Raw genomic sequence first — 16801 nt, forward strand, 5'->3', positions numbered from 1 at the left:
TAAGCCATACACAGAACACAAACTCGAGAAACGTTCGCTCAGTGAATGAATCAGCGACTCAATGTGCATCCTACGAGATATTCTGGATGGAGCGGGTTAAGAGGACTGGGTGGACATCAAGGAACGAGACAGTGCAGGACGCTTCTTAGAAAAGAAGAGCAAAAGTGTGGGAACCTGGAAAGCAGTGACCTGGAGAGAACCGGGGGGTTGAGGCAGGAAGGAGGTTGGAGCAGAGTCACGGGTCAGCGGGAGGCGGGCACAGACATCAGAGAAGAACGTTTCAGTGCAGGGGACAGACTCAGAAGAATCAGACATCAAGTGCAGGTCGCAGCCCAAAGCAGTCTGGTGAGTCCGGGCTGAAAGCCAGCGCGGGAGAGACGCCTCGTGGTCAGCACTCAGCACGCACACCTCCATCACCACGCAGGGGTCTGGGGAAGTTACCACGGCACTTTCACCCACACCTCCGTGAACCGGGGCCAGTCAACTCACCCCCCCACAGCAACACGGACCAGGGGGCCTGGAGAAGGTGAGACGCCCCCAGGGAAAGCCCTAGTGCGGCAGACTGCACAGGACGGAGTAGAAAGCAGATCTGCCGGTCACTGAGTCCTTTGTACGTGATGCACACTCCACCCAGGAGCCTTACAGAAGCCCTGAAATTCAGACGTTATTATAGATACATAAATTCTGTGAAAGGAAACCTCAAAGCACGTGAGTCACTCACACAGACGCACGGCTAAATGGCAGACTGGAACCCAGGTCTGTCTCCCCAAAGCTCAGGGGCCTCCAGCTGTGCCCTACGGCCTGCCCCTCTGCCCTATTTCAGTGCAAGGGTGAAACTGGTGTAAAAGAAACATTTCACGACGAACACTGCATTATCTCTTTATACGAGAGGCGTGTTTGTCTCTGAGTCACTGCACTTATTTTTTTATCCTCCAAATCGGTACATATCAAACATCATTTTAACAATTGTTACAATTTTACGAGCATGTATTTTGATACTGACTTTCAAATAAAATACTCAGTATTTCTTCTCAATGAAAACTCCCTAATTTTCCGAAGAGGAATTCATTCATTCACACCACCTGAAGTCACAAAGCCTGTAAGGTACGTGACCAGGCCAAAAATACAATTCACCCTGCACGCTGCTGCCCACGTCTTTCCACGGACCGTGACTCTTGGGTGACTTTTCTATCTAAGGCTCTAAGTTTCTCTTTGATGGGGTCTGCCCTACCTATGTGACCCAGCTGTTATTTTACAGCGTAAAATAGTTATTCATTTATTCCAGAAGTGGTTATGTATTACTCAGAGGCCCCAAGCACCAAGAAAGCAGTCCGTTCTGGAAACAACAGGAAAGGAATAAGAAAAGGGTGGCTACCGTCAAGGAATTTCCCAGCTGCGGGAGCGAGGCAGACCTATAAGTAATGTAACAGACTCTGTGATAAACCTGCAAAGGTTAAGGGTAGGAGGTGGTAACTTCAACCCAGGAAGGACAGGAGGATAAGCTTCAAAGAGGTAGGTGAACTGTGAGATAAGTCATTATGCATGTGTCCTTTGCTCCAGTAAGCCATGTTTCCGGGTCACCTCCCCACACGTACTTCTCGTCCACCTCCTTACACAAGCATCTCCCTCCTCTCCTTCGGCTCACACACATCCTGCCCATCTGTGTGCAATGAACTGCCGCCGTCATACTGGATAGTCTAAGACATTCCCCAGCACCTCTGATCTCCATCTTCAACCCCACACTACTGAGGGAGAATCTGTCCCCATGGATGAACGCCACGCTCGCACCACCCGTTTTAATCTCCACTGTTGCTTACACACAAACTCACTGAGGAGATGCACAATAAACAAACAGGTCATCCTGCCTTTTTTTAATTTTATGATAATAAAATTCACAATATGCACTTCTGTCCTGCTCCTCACAGATGTTCTTAAAGCATTACCTTTTTAAAATATTTTATTCCAGGTTTTAGCATTTTTTTTCCTACATTAGCTAAGCAAGCTGTTTTTCAGCATCGAACCTGAAAATTCAGCCAAACACTACGAATCCACGTGACCAAGTCTGATATCTCGTAAAATAACAGAACTGTAAATGGTTAACTCAGATGTTGGCCAACCCTCTCCTAATCAACACACAGCGTTTTCTTCTGCTAAAAAAAAGGGGCATGCCTCATAAATATCTTTTGCACACATAATTCTATTTCTTCCCAACTTTATTTCGATAAAATTGGCACATGACATTGTATAAGTTTAAGGTGTACAGTGTCATTAATTGATATACATATATATTGCAGAATGATTACCACAGTAAGGTTAGTTATATCCGTTACCTCATGTAGTTACCTTTTGGGTTTTTTGTTTAGGTTTTGGGGTCTTTTTTGGTTTGGGGGGGTTTTTTTGATGAGAACTTTAAAGATCTATTCTCTTAGCAACTTTTAAGTATACAATACAGTATTGTTAACTGTAGTCACCCTGCTGTACACTACATCCCCAGATCTTATTCATTTAATAACTAGAAGTTGGTACATTTTAACCACTTCCACCCATTTCCACCAGCTCCACCCCTGGCAACCACCAATCTAATCTGTTCCTAGGAGTTCAATGTTTTTAGATTCTGCATGTCAATCATACAATATTTGTCTTTCTCAGTCTGACTTATTTCACTGAGCATAAAACCCACAAGATTCATCCATGTTGTCACAAACAGCGGGATTTTCTTCTTTCTGTGGCTGAATAATATTCCATTGTGTACATATACCATGTTTTCTTTATTGATTCATCCATCAGTGGATAATTAGGTTGTTTCTGTATCTTGACCATATAAATAATGCTCCAATGAACATGGGGATACAGGTATAATTTTTGTGTCCTTCAGATAAATACCAAGAAGTGGGATTGCTGGATCACATGATAGCTCTACGTTTAATTTTTTGAGGAACCTCAATAGTGTTTTCCATAGGGGCATTCCCACCAACAGTGCACAAGGGTTTCCTTTTCTTCACATCCTTGCCAACACTTTCCTTCTCTTGTCTTTTTGATAATAGCAGGTGTGAGGTGATATCTCATTGTGGTTTTGACTTGCATTTCCCTGATAATTAGTGATATTGAGCATGTTTTCATGTACCTGTTGGCTACCTGAATGTCTTTTTTGGGAAAATGTCTATTCAAGTCCTTGACTTGTTTTTCTTTTTGTTTTTTTTTAACGTCTTTATTGGAGTATAATTGCTTTACAATGGTGTGTTAGCTTCTGCTGTATAACAAAGTGAATCAGCTATACAAATACATATGTCCCCATATCTCTTCCCTCTTGTGTCTCCTCCCACCCTCCCTATCCCACCCCTCTAGGTGGACACAAAGCCCCGAGCTGATCTCCCTGTGCTATGCAGCTGCTTCCCACCAGCTATCTATTTTACATTTGGTAGTGTATATATGTCCATGCCACTCTCTCATTTCATCCCAGCTTACCCTTCCCCCTCCCCGTGTCCTCAAGTCCATTCTCTACGTCTGCATCTTTATTCCTGTACTGCCCCTAGGTTCTTCAGAACCTTTTTTTTTAGATTCCATATATATGTGTTAGCATACGGTATTTGTCTTTCTCTTTCTGACTTACTTCACTCTGTATGACAGACTCTAGGTCCATCCACCTCACAACAAATAACTCAATTTTGTTCCTTTTTATGGCTGAGTAATATTCCATTGTATATATGTGCCACATCTTCTTTAACCATTCATCTGCCTTGACCAGTTTTTTAATTGGCTTGTTCTTTTACTCCTGAGTTGCTTGAGTTCCTTATATATTTTGGATATTAATCCCTTATCAAACATATGGTTTACAAATATTTTATCCCATTATGTAGGTCTTCTTTTCATTTTGTTGATTCTTTCTTTTTCTGTGCTGAAGCTTTTTCGTCGATGTAGTTCCACTTGCTGATTTTTGGTTTTGTTGCTTGTGCTTTTGTTGCCATATCTAAAGACTTGCTGCCAAGAGCAAGTCAAGGAGCATTTTCACTTGTTTCCTTCTAGGAGTTTTAAAGTTTCAGGCCTTACAATCAGGTCTTTAATCCATTTCAAGTTATTTTTTGTGGGTGATATAAGACAGGGGTCCAGCTTCATTCTTCTGCATGTGATTATCCAGTTTTCCCAGCACCATTTATGGAAGAGACTATTCTTTCCCCATTGAGGGCAGTTGCCTCCCTTGTCTAATATCGGTTGACTGTTAATGCAGGGCCTTATTTCTGGGCTCTCTGTTCTGTTCCATTGGTCTATGTGTTTTTAAGCCAGTATACTATTTTGATTACTATAGCTTTGTAATATAGTTTGAAATCAGGACATGTGATGCCTCCAGCTTTGTTCTTCTTTCTCGTGATTGCTTTGGTTGCTCAGCGTCTTCTGTGGTTCCATACAAATTTTAGGATTGTTTTTCTATTTTTGTGAAAAATGCCATTGGAATTTTGAAAGGGATTGCATTGACTCTATTGACAGCTTTGGGAAACTTGGGCATTTAAACAATATTAATTCTTCTGATCTATGAACACAGGATGTCTTTCCATTTATCTGTGTCTTCTTCAACTTCTTTCATCAGTGGCTTATAGTTTTCAGTGGAGAGATATTTCACTTCCTTGGTTAAATTTATTCTTAAGTATCTCCTTGTTATTGATGCTATTGTGAATGAGACTGTTTTCTTTATTTCTTTGTCAGATGTTTCACAGTTAACATATAGGTAGACAATTGATTTCTGTATGTTTACTTTGTATCCTGCAGATATACTGAATGCATTTTTAGGTGTAAGAGTTTTTGGTGGAGTCTTCAGGGTTTTCTACAAGTAACACTTTGTCATCTGCAAATGGGAACAATTTATTTCACTTCTTTCATTATTTTGGATGCCTCCTATTTCTTCTTCTCGCCTGATTGCTCTGGCTTGGAATTCCAGTACTATGTTGTGGTTACCCTCACTTACATAAAATACCTTATAGTTATAACATCCAATTGTAAGTTGATAACTACTTAACTTCAATAGCATACAGAAACCTTATGCTTTTACTTCTTCCCCTTCCTCACATTTTACGTTATTGATGTTACACTTTACATCTTGTTTACATTGTGTATCCAATAACGAACTATTATTATTATATTTTTTAATCCATTTGTTTTTTAACTTTTAAGCTAGAGTTGTAAGTGAATTATGAACCACCATTGCAATATTAAAGAATCTGACTTTGATTATATTTTATCATTACCAATGTGTTTTACACATTCATACATTTTTACAATGTTAATTAACTTTATTTCCACTTGAAGAACACCCTTAGCATTTCCTGTAAGGTAGGTCTAGTGGTGAGGAGCTCCCTTAGCTTTTGTTTGCACAAGTATCTCTCACTCATTTCTGAAGGACAGCTTTGCTGGGTAGAGTATTCTCCATTGATGATGGTTACTCTATGGCCCTTTCTGTCTTTACCAGAGATTGATGGCTATTTTGTGCCCCCAAGTTAAATTCTGAGGTCTCTAATATATGTGCTTCTTCTGGTATATATTGCCCACGGGCAGGGCTGTCCACATTAACTCAAAGAATTTTTCCTGGAACAGATGCCATTTAAAGATAGAAATTTTTCAAGTTACTAAGTATGTGATCTCATGATTATTCCCAGGTGAGGTGTGGGCTAGCATTAGAACTCAAATAGTCTGAACAGCAATTGGGATTGACTCTTACTGGTTAGTGGGAAAATGACTTAATATGTTCCCATCCATCATCCCACCCCAGAAACGTAATGATGATGGTAGAGTCTTTGATTTTATCTGGGTTCCTGGCCACACCATCTCTCTCTTTGGTTACTCATCAAAGTAGAAAATTTACCCTGAACAGACGTTTCATCTCTACCCAGCCATCATCTGCTCCACGCTCATCATGATATCGACATATTGTGCTAGATACAGCAGCAACTCAGATTGATATCTTTGTGCAAGTTTACATACTGGAAAGTTTGCATTTGCCTAGACAAACACAACAAATAATATGACAAAAGGTATCTGCCAGGGTGGTTAAGCACAGGCTCTCAATCAGACTGTCTGGATTCAAATCTCAGCTCTGTTACATGTGAGCTTCTATGTCCCAATTTCCCAGTTTATGAAATGATACTAATAATTGTACCTACCTCACAGAGTTGAGGCTTCAACCCTGATTTTTAACTGGGTCTAAATATTTCCGTCATCTAAACCATGTTCTTAGGAGCACCTCAACACATAAGGCAACTGCTAACAGCTATAAAAGAGGAAATCGACAGTAACACAATAATAGTGGGGGACTTTAACACCTCACTTACACCAATGGACAGATCATCCAAAATGAAAATAAATAAGGAAACAGAAGCTTTAAATGACACAATAGACCAGATAGATTTAATGGATATCTATAGGACATTCCATCCAAAAACAGCAGATTACACTTTCTTCTCAAGTGCACACAGAACATTTTCCAGGATAGATCACATCTTGGGTCACAAATCAAGCCTCAATAAATTTAAGAAAATTGAAATCATATCAAGCATCTTTTTGGACCACAACGCTATGAGATTATAAATGAATTACAGGGAAAAAAACGTAAAAAACACAAACACATGGAGGCTAAACAATACATTACTAAATAACCAAGAGATCACTGAAGAAATTAAAGCGGAAATCAAAAAATACCTAGAGACAAATGACAATGAAAACACGATGATCCAAAACCTATGGGATGCAGCAAAAGCAGTCCTAAGAGGGAAGTTTATAGCTATACAAGCCTACCTCAAGAAACAAGAAAAATCTCAAGTAAACAATCTAACCTTACACCTAAAGGAACTAGAGAAAGAAGAACAAGCAAAACCCAAAGTTAGCAGAAGGAAAGAAATCATAAAGATCAGAGCAGAAATAAATGAAATAGAAACAAAGAAAACAATAGCAAAGCTCAAAACTAAAAGCTGGTTCTTTGAGAAGATAAACAAAATTGATAAACCATTAGACAGACTTATCAAGAAAAAGAGGGAGAGGACTCAAATCAATAAAATTAGAAGTGAAAAAGGAGAAGTTACAACAGACACCGCAGAAATACAAAGCATCCTAAGAGACTACTACAAGCAACTCTATGCCAATAAAATGGACAACTTGGAAGAAATGGACAAATTCTTAGAAAGGTATAACCTTCCAAGACTGAACCAGGAAGAAACAGAAAATATGAACAGACCAATCACAAGTAATGAAATTGAAACTGTGATTAAAAATCTTCCAACAAGGGCTTCCCTGGTGGCGCAGTGGTTGACAGTCTGCCTGCTGATGCAGGGGACACGGGTTCGTGCCCCAGTCCGGGAGGATCCTACATGCCGCAGAGCGGTTGAGCTCGTGAGCCATGGCCGCTGAGCCTGCGCGTCCGGAGTCTGTGCTCCGCAACGGGAGAGGCCACAACAGTGAGAGGCCCGCGTACCGAAAAAAAAAAAAAAAAATCTTCCAACAAACAAAAGTCCAGGACCAGATGGCTTCACAGGTGAATTCTATCAAACATTTAGAGAAGAACTAACACCCACCCTTCTCAAACTCTTCCAAAAAATTGCAGAGGAAGGAACACCCCCAACCTCATTCTATGAGGCCACCATCACCCTCATACCAAAACCAGACAAAGATACTACAAAAAAGAAAATTACAGACCAATATCACTGATGAACATAGATGCGAAAATCCTCAACAAAATACTGGCAAACTGAATCCAACAACACATTAAAAGGATCATACACCATGATCAAGTGGGATTTATCCCAGGGATGCAAGGATTCTTCAATATCCACAATGCAATCAGTGTGATAAACCACATCAACAAATTAAAGAATAAAAACCATATTATCATTTCAATAGATGCAGAAAAAGCTTTTGACAAGGATGCCACCACCACAGAAGCTGGGGGGAGTAAGGAAAGCTTCTGCCTAAGCCTTTGGAGGGGGCGCAGCCCTGCTCACATCCGGATTTTGACCTCAAGCCTCCGGAACTGTGAGAGGATAAATTTCTGTTGTTTCTGCCCAGTTTGTGGTAATTTGTTATAGCAGCAACAGGAAATTAACACACTGATTCACCCACCGTGGCTGCCCCCCTGCATGCCCATCCATCACAAACCCTGGTTCTACCCTCTGAGTGACCCTCACACCCTATGTTTCCTCCCTTCCCCTCCCGCCTCTCATATCCTTACTGTGCAAGCACCTAACTGGCTCCCCCTGTTGATTTTTGCTCTTCTCCCGTGCATTCCTACTCAGTAGCAAGGGTGACCATTAAAGACACATATCTGAAGGGGCCACTTCCTTGAACAAAACACAGCTACCACAAAGAGGATAAAGTCCAACAGCTTCAACATGGGTGACAATCCCTTCAGGGACCTCCTGCCACCTTCCTCACTGCTCTCTCTGCCCCATGGTGGCTTCATCAGGTTCCTCCGCCCCGCCATGCTGCCCCCTCTCTGTACTCCCCTTCTGGTGCCCCACATGCTTAGTCATGTCTCTAACACGTAAATCCCTCCATCACATCCACCAGCACGTGTCCAGCACCAGATGTGTTCCTGGAAGATACCAAGTGCTCAGTAAACACTCTTTGAAATAATGATACAATGTAATCAAATTTCCTCAAGTCACATCAGACCAAATGTGATCAGATACATCTTTTCAGGAATCCAAGTTTCCACTCAGAATCCATTTTAAGAGAAATAATGTTTGAAACATCCAGTCACCATTCAGAACATTGTTTCCAGGGGGACAAAATGTTGTTTCGTTCAATCAGCCAAAAGATGAACTCCGGCCCACAATCTCTTTAAAATTAGGAACTTGCTCACCTCAACGCTTGTTCGTTAATCGCCACTTGCCTTTCCTCAAGCCAAATCTTCAAGCAAAACATGCACCCACATGTGCTCTGGGGATGCCAGGGGGAACCACAGGTCCCAACCCTTCCTGAGAGAGGCTGCCACACCCAGAGAGAGTAACGACAGGAAGGACAAGGGAAAGAAAATCAATATTCTCTGCCTGCCCGGGGACCCCTCTACTCCATCTCCCCTTCCTCCCATTCAGCCGGGAGCTGCGCACAAGCCCAATGCCCGCTGGTAGCCTTGAGGACAAGTTCATCTCTGCAGTTGAATGTGGTCACACTCCTCCTCTTCTTTACCACCACCATTCTAGGACTTGCCCAAATTAGCAACAAAAACCAATGGAAATCCACTTCTACCTTCTCCCCCAATCCATTCAATACATTTGTGATTGCAGTGTCCACCACCATTCTTTCCTCTGGGACACTGATTTATGTAAAACTAATAGGAGTCCTGTCATTCCTTCTAGACCCACAATCGTCCCACCTGAATCTAAGCCTCTTCCCATGATCCCTACCTCAGTAAACAGCACCACTGTCCACCTACCTCTGCCAACCAGAAACCTAGGAATCACTTGTGTCACTTCCTTCTCGCTGGAACCCATTTCCAATCCATCAAGTACTGTCAGTTTTACCTCCTAGTTTGTCCATTCCTCTCAATTTCCACCATCATAATTAATTCTCATCTAGATTATTATCGTAACCTCCTAATTGGTCTCCCTTCACCCACTTTTGCTTCTTCTAATTCATCCTGCGTGTCAAAGGCAAAAGGCACTTTCTGCAGCCCCACCCCACCGCCATCCTAACCTGTATCCTTCAACTTGAACCTTTCAATAGCTCCCTTATTCTTGGGATAAGAATGAAGATGTTGCCTGTAGCCAACAAGGACAGTATTATTTGGCCTCTGCTCTTTCCTAGTTTCATTTCTTCTCACTCAGCTCTTCAGCCTCTAGCCTCCCTTCCCCTCCGTGAATTCACCGTGTTTCCTTCCTCTGGGAAATCTTTGCACATTCTGTTCCTGCTGCTGGGAGTGCTCTCCCCTCATCCACTCTGTCTGCACCGACTTCTACTCAGCCTTTCGACCTCAGTGGAAAGATATCTTCCTCGGAGGACTATACCCCCCAAGACTGCACCCCTGTGTCATCCTATATCCTCAGGCACTGAGTGCCTTTCTGCTCAGCTCCCACCACTGCATCTCAAAGCACCAAACATAGGAAACGTAAAACAAACCTTGTCCAATTCAGTCTTTGCCCTGGAGGCTTCAACTTGCCAAGAAGAATAATACCTTGCTGCCCATCTTGAATCTTTTTTCCACTGCCACCTGCATACTTCTTCTTGCCCTTTCAACCCCCCACCTCCCCAAAAAAAGGCAACGGTAGGTGAGATAGTATCACATACCGCCCTTTACTACAGATATTAAGCCCAGAATGCTCACCAATAAGCTTGGTTGTCTAAAACTTAAATCTCTCTCAGATCATGGATAGATTCTGGGATAAACATGTTGGTGAGAAACAAGGATCTCTTTTAAAATTAAGCACTTGATCTTTGTGCTTTATATGTGCACTATGCTCAGACAATTTATACATTTCACTTTGTTCTCTCATTATTTTTTGACTTTTGGAAACCACACATATATTTACTCATCAATAATAGGAACTGTGTGTTATTTGTCTTAGTAAAATCAGTCCACAGTTTGCACTTGGTAAACATTTAATTATCATTTTTAATATAATGGATTTAGTCCCCTTAAGCTTGAGGGAAGAATTTGAGATACATCCTTCTTAAGTAGGATTTCTCAGAATATTCTGAGTTTCCCCTTTTATCATTATTAATATTGCTGATAAGAATGAAAACACCTGCCATTTATTAGCACTTATATATCAGACACTGCAAAGCATATTATGCATTTAATATTCATAATAAGCCTATGAAATAGGTAACATTTTTCACCTATTTTACAGCCTAGGTGATATAAAGAGGTTAAGTAATTTGTCCAAGGACACACAGAGTGTAAGTGATAAAGCTAAGATCTGAAACCAGGCAGTCTGATTCCAAAGCCGTGATCACTCACCACACCACACTGCCTTCTATCACTTTAAAAAGGCCACCACCATAGTTTTCCACTTTGGATAAAACCAACTATGCTCTTAGCTGACCCAAACTTCCTACAGATAACAAATATGAGTACTGTCCAAAGTAAAAAAGAGAAAGAAGGAAGGAAGGAAGGGAGGGAGGGAGGTGAATTCTACCAAACATTTAGAGAAGAGTTAACACTTATCCTTCTGAAATTATTCCAAAAACTGCAGAGGAAGAAGCACTTTCAAACTCATTCTATGAGGCCACCATCACCCTGACCCCAAAATCAAACAAAGATATGAAAAAAAGAAGAAAACTACAGGCTAATATCACTGATGAACACAGATGCAAAAATTCTCAACAAAATACTAGCAAATCAACTCCAACAATACATTAAAAAGATTGTACACCATGATCAAGTAGATTTATCCCAGGGATCCTAGGATTTTCAATATCTGGAAATCAATCAATGTGATATATCACATTAACAAATTGAAGAATAAAAACCATATGATCACCTCAATAAATGCAGAAAAAGTTTTTGATAAAATTCAATATACATTTATGAGAAACACTCTTCAGAAAATGGACATAGAGTGAACACACCTCAACATAATAAAGGCCATATAGGACAAACCCACAGCTAACATCATACTCAATGCTGAAAAGCTGAAAGCATTTCCTCTAAGATCAGGAACGAGACAAGGATGCCCACTCTTGCCACATTTATTCAACATAGTTTTGGAAGTTTTAGCCACAGCAATCAGAGAAGAAAAATAAATAAAAGGAATCCAAATTGGAAAAGAAGAAGTAAACCTGTCACTCCTTGCAGCTGACATGTTACTATAAGTAGAAAATCCAAAAGATGCTACCAGAAAACTACTACAGTTCATCAATTAATTCAGCAAAGTTGATGGATACAAAATTAATATACAAAAATCTGTTTAATTTCTATACACTAACAACAAAATATTGGAAAGAGTAATTAAGAAAACAATCCCATTTACCACTCCATCAAAAAGATTAAGATACCTATGAATAAACCTACTAAGGAGACAAAAACCTCTACTCTGAACACTTTAAGATGCTGATGAAAGAAACTGAAGACGACACAAACAGATGGAAAGATACACCAGATTCTTGTTTTGGAAGCATCAATGTTATTAAAATGATCATACCATCCAAGGCAATCTACAGATTCAATGCAATCTCTATCAAATTACCAATGGCATTTTCACAGAACCAGAACAAAAAATTTTTTAATTTATATGGAAACACAAAAGACCTCAAATATCCAAAAGAATCTTGAGAAAGAAGAATGAAGCTGAAGGACTCACGCTCCCTGACTTCAAACTACATTACAAAGCTACAGTCATCAAAAAAGTATGGTACTGGCAGAAAAACAGACATATAGATCAATGGAACAGAATAGAAAGCCAGAAATAAACCCACTCACTTATGGTCAATTAATCTGACAAAGGAAGCAAGAATATAAAATGGAGAAAAGACAGTCTCTTCAACATGTGGTGCTGGAAAACCTGGACAGCTACATGTAAAAGAATGAAATTAGAGCATTCTCTAACACCATACACAGAAATAAACTCAAAGGCACATGAAAAGATGCTCAACATAGCTAATTATTAGAGAAATGCAAACCAAAACTACAATGAGGTATCACCTCACAACAGTCAGACTGGCCACCATAAAATGTCTACAAATAATAAATGCTGGAGAGGGTGTGGAGAAAAGGAAATCCTCCTACACTGTTGGTGGGAATGTGAATTGGTGCAGCCACTATGGAGAACAGTATGGAGGTTCCTTAAGAAACTAAAAGTAGAGCTACCATATGATCCAGCAATCCCACTACTGGACATATATCCAGAGAAAACCTAATTTGGAAAGATACATGCATCCCAATCTTCACAACAACACAATTTCCAATAGCCAAAACATGGAGGCAACCTAAGTGTCCACTGATGGATGAATGGATAAAGAAGATATGAGATATATATATATATATATATATATACACACACACACATACAATGGAATATTACTCGGCCATAAAAAAGAATGGAATAATTCCATTTGCAGTAACACGGATGGACCTGGAGATTATCATACTAAGTGAAATAAGTCAGACAGTGGGTGACAAATATTATATGATATCACTTTATGTGGAATCTTTAAAAATTACACAAATGAACTTATTTACAAAACTGAAATAGACTCAGAGACATGGAAAACAAACTTATGCTTACCAAAGCAGATAGCAGGGGCATAGATTAGGAGTTTGGGATTAAAATATATACACTACTATATACAAAATAAGTTCCTACTGTATAGCACAAGGATCTATACTCAATATTTTTTAAAACCTATAATGGAAAAGAATCTGAAAAGAATATATATGTTTAACTGAATCACTTTGCTGCACACTTGAAACTACCCAAAATTGCAAATTAACTATACTTCAATTTTAAAAAAAGATACTTTGGAGTCTTAACTCCCAGTACCTAGGAATGTGACCTTATTTGAAGATAGAGTCCTTGCAGAGGTAACCAAGTTAACATGAGGCAATGAAGGTGAGCCCTAGTCTAACGTGACTGGTGTTCTTATAAAAAAACAGAAGTTTGAAAACAGGGACCTGCACACAACAGGGAGATGCCAAGTGAAGATGAAGACAGAGATCAGGGTGAGGCAACACAAGCCAAGGAACACTAAAAATTACCAATGGGCTTCCCTGGTGGTGCAGTGGTTAAGAATCTGCCTGCCAATGCTTCTTGAGCTAATTTCTAGGAAAATTTAGAGGCAACACTTTTTAAAATAGATAAACTCACAAAGATTCTTAATTGTGTACACGAATTAACTAAGGACATAATTTGCCTTAAAAATTTCCATTTGGAGGCTGAGTCCTTAAGTTTTGCTAAGAACATTGTTACTATTTGTAACAACAGCTAACAGTCACTGAATGCTTTTACAGTGAGCAGGTCACTGTGCTGAGAAGCTTCAGAGATTCTCTGATTTAATCCTGCTCACGGCCCTGTGAGCAAACGGATGCCCAGAAAGATTAAGTACCTTGTGCAAAATACCCAGCTGGCAAATCATTAAGCGGGATTTAAAACAGCAGTCCCCAACCTTTTTGGCAACAGAGACAGGTTTCGTGGAAGACAGTTTTTCCACAGAGTGTGGAGTGGGGTGGGAATTGTTTGGGGATGAATCAAGTGCATTACATTTATTGTGCACTTTATTTCTACTATTATTAAATTGTAATATATAATGAAATAATTATACAACTCACCATAATGCAGAATCAGTGGGAGCCCTGAGCTTGTTTTCCTGCAACTAGATGGTCCCACCTGGGGCTGATGGGAGACAGTGACACCCGAAGTGTGCTGTTTATGTCCAGTCTACTCCATGATCTCATTTTGGTTGCTGTCACTGCAGAAAACCCCGCTTCTCAAGGATAGGGTGCTGGAAATGGAAGCAGGCTTTTCAGTGCTTTTGTGACAATCTCAGGATACTCCACCTTGACTTTAATCCAGAACATAATGGAGATTTGACATTGTCTCAAACATACTTTTCAGGCAACCGTCACTTGCGATCTCAAGCAGTTGATCCTCTTCTAGCACGGACAAAGTCGATTCACCTGGCTTATTCACAAATGGGCCGCGGATCCATTCCTTCCCAGTTCAGGGGTCTATTGTGGTTGGGAGGTAAGGCTCAAACTCTTCTGAAAGCTGAGATAGGTGATCACGCACCAGGTGGGAGAAAGAAGGCCCTGGCTCAGTCTCTTTCAAAATCTCTGCTCATGTTTGAAACATGTCAAAAATCCCCGTGTTCACTCGCCGCCCCCATAATTCCAGCTGGGCTTTGAATGCAGCCACTTTATCTGCTGACTTGAACACAGTTGTCGTTCTCCCCTGAAGTGACAGATTGATGTCGTTGAGCAGGTGGAATATGTCACACGAGTAAGCAAGTTTTGCGACCCATTCTGTGTCACTGAAATGTGCTGCCAGTGGTGACTGTTCTTCTAAAAGAAATCTCTGGAGTGGCTCTCGTAACTCAGAAACTCTGGCCAGTGATCTACCTTTAGGAACCATCTCACTTCTGTGTATAAGAGAAGACGTGTGTGTTCTGTGTTCAAATCCTCACAGAGCTGCATGAACAGACATGAGTTAAGGGCATGTACTTTAACGTGGTTGATAATTTTAATCACATCCTGCAAAACGTTGTTAAATTAAGGTGACATTTTTTTAGCTAGCCGGCATTTCTCTACGATGACACGGTGTGTGGACTCACATTCAGAAGTGACCTCTTTGACCCGAGTAGTGAAACCAGAAAGCTGTCCAGTCATGGCAGCCGCTCTGTCCATACATATACCGATGCAAAATGACCCAATCAGTTTTCCTGTAATCATTCAAAGACTTGACTAGTTCTGCAGCTGTGCTGTGGTGTTGTTTGGCAACAAAAGCGCACATAACACATCCTCAGGCACATCCTCCTGAAAAATATATCACACAAAAGCAAGCATTGTTGCCTTGTTGTCAACAGCGGTAGACTCGTCAACCTGGATTGCGTACCACGGTGACTCATTGATCCTCTCTAACAATTGTGCCTCAATATCCTCTGCTATTTCATCAATTCGTCTAGTTACGGTGCTAGCCGAAAGAGGAACACGTGCCACCTTTTGAACTGCAGCCTCTCCTAAAAGTTCACGACAAATGTCCTTAGCGGCAGGCAGGATCGACTCTTCACCAACAGTAAAGGGCTTCTTAGCTTGAGCAATGTGGTTAGCCACTAAGAATGATGCTCTCAGGGCAGACACATGGGATGAAGGGGTGGCCTTCAGTAATTGCTTCTGTTCTTCGTGTTCATGTTTTTTTCTTTTGAAAAACTCCAAAGCCTTGTCTTTTAATGCAGGGTGCTTGGTCTCCATGTGGCGAACCAGTTTTGAAGGTTTCATGGCTTCGTTGGATAGCAGGTCACCACATAATATATAAAGCAGGCTTGGAGAATGTGAATCACCTGTTGCGATGAACCCGTAATGTAAGTAGGACTCTTGGTATTTTCTTTTAAATGCAGCTTTCTTTTTGTTGGCAGTCTTAGAGTCTTCTGCTGTCTCATCATCGGTTCTTTCCCCCTTTTCAAAGAAGCTCTCCAGTGACATTTGTTTTTTACTCATTTTGGCTAGGATTAGCTTGTGGGCTTACCAAAACTGTGACTGAGACAAGTGCGCAGTGCAGGAAAGAGGCACGGATGGAAGTGGTAAATAAAATAATGGGCGGGCCACACACGGACTCAAATAAGTGTCGGATTCTGACTTAAAGCCTGCCACCAGATGCAGCTGAACAACTGAAGTACATCAACTCACCTGCCACTATAAAGCCTGCCACCGGATGCAGCTTAATTGTCACTTGCCACTCACTGATAGGGTTTTGATGAGTCTGCAAGCAGTTGATTTATGATGGTCTCTGTGCCGTCAGACCTCTCTGCTAAGGATAATCTGTATTTGCAGCCGCTCTCCAGCGCTAGCATCACCGCCTCAGCTCCACCTCAGATCACCAGGCATTAGATTCTCATAAGGAGCGCGCAACGTACATCCCCCGCATGCGCAGTTCACAGTAGGGTTCGCGCTCTTGTGAGAATCTAATGCCACCACTGATCTGACAGGAGGCGGAGCTCAGGCGGCAATGAGAGCAATGGGGAGCGGCTGTAACTACAGATGGAGCTTCACTCGCTGGTCCGCCGCTCACCTCCTGCTGTTCCTAACAGTCCATGGACCGGTACTGGCCCGTAGGGAGTTGGGGACCCCTGATTTAAACCACTTGAAGTCTCTGAATCCAGAACTCCATCCCCG

Source organism: Grampus griseus, assembly GCF_964374135.1.
Source record: "Grampus griseus genome assembly, chromosome: 6".
NCBI lineage: Eukaryota > Metazoa > Chordata > Mammalia > Artiodactyla > Delphinidae > Grampus > Grampus griseus.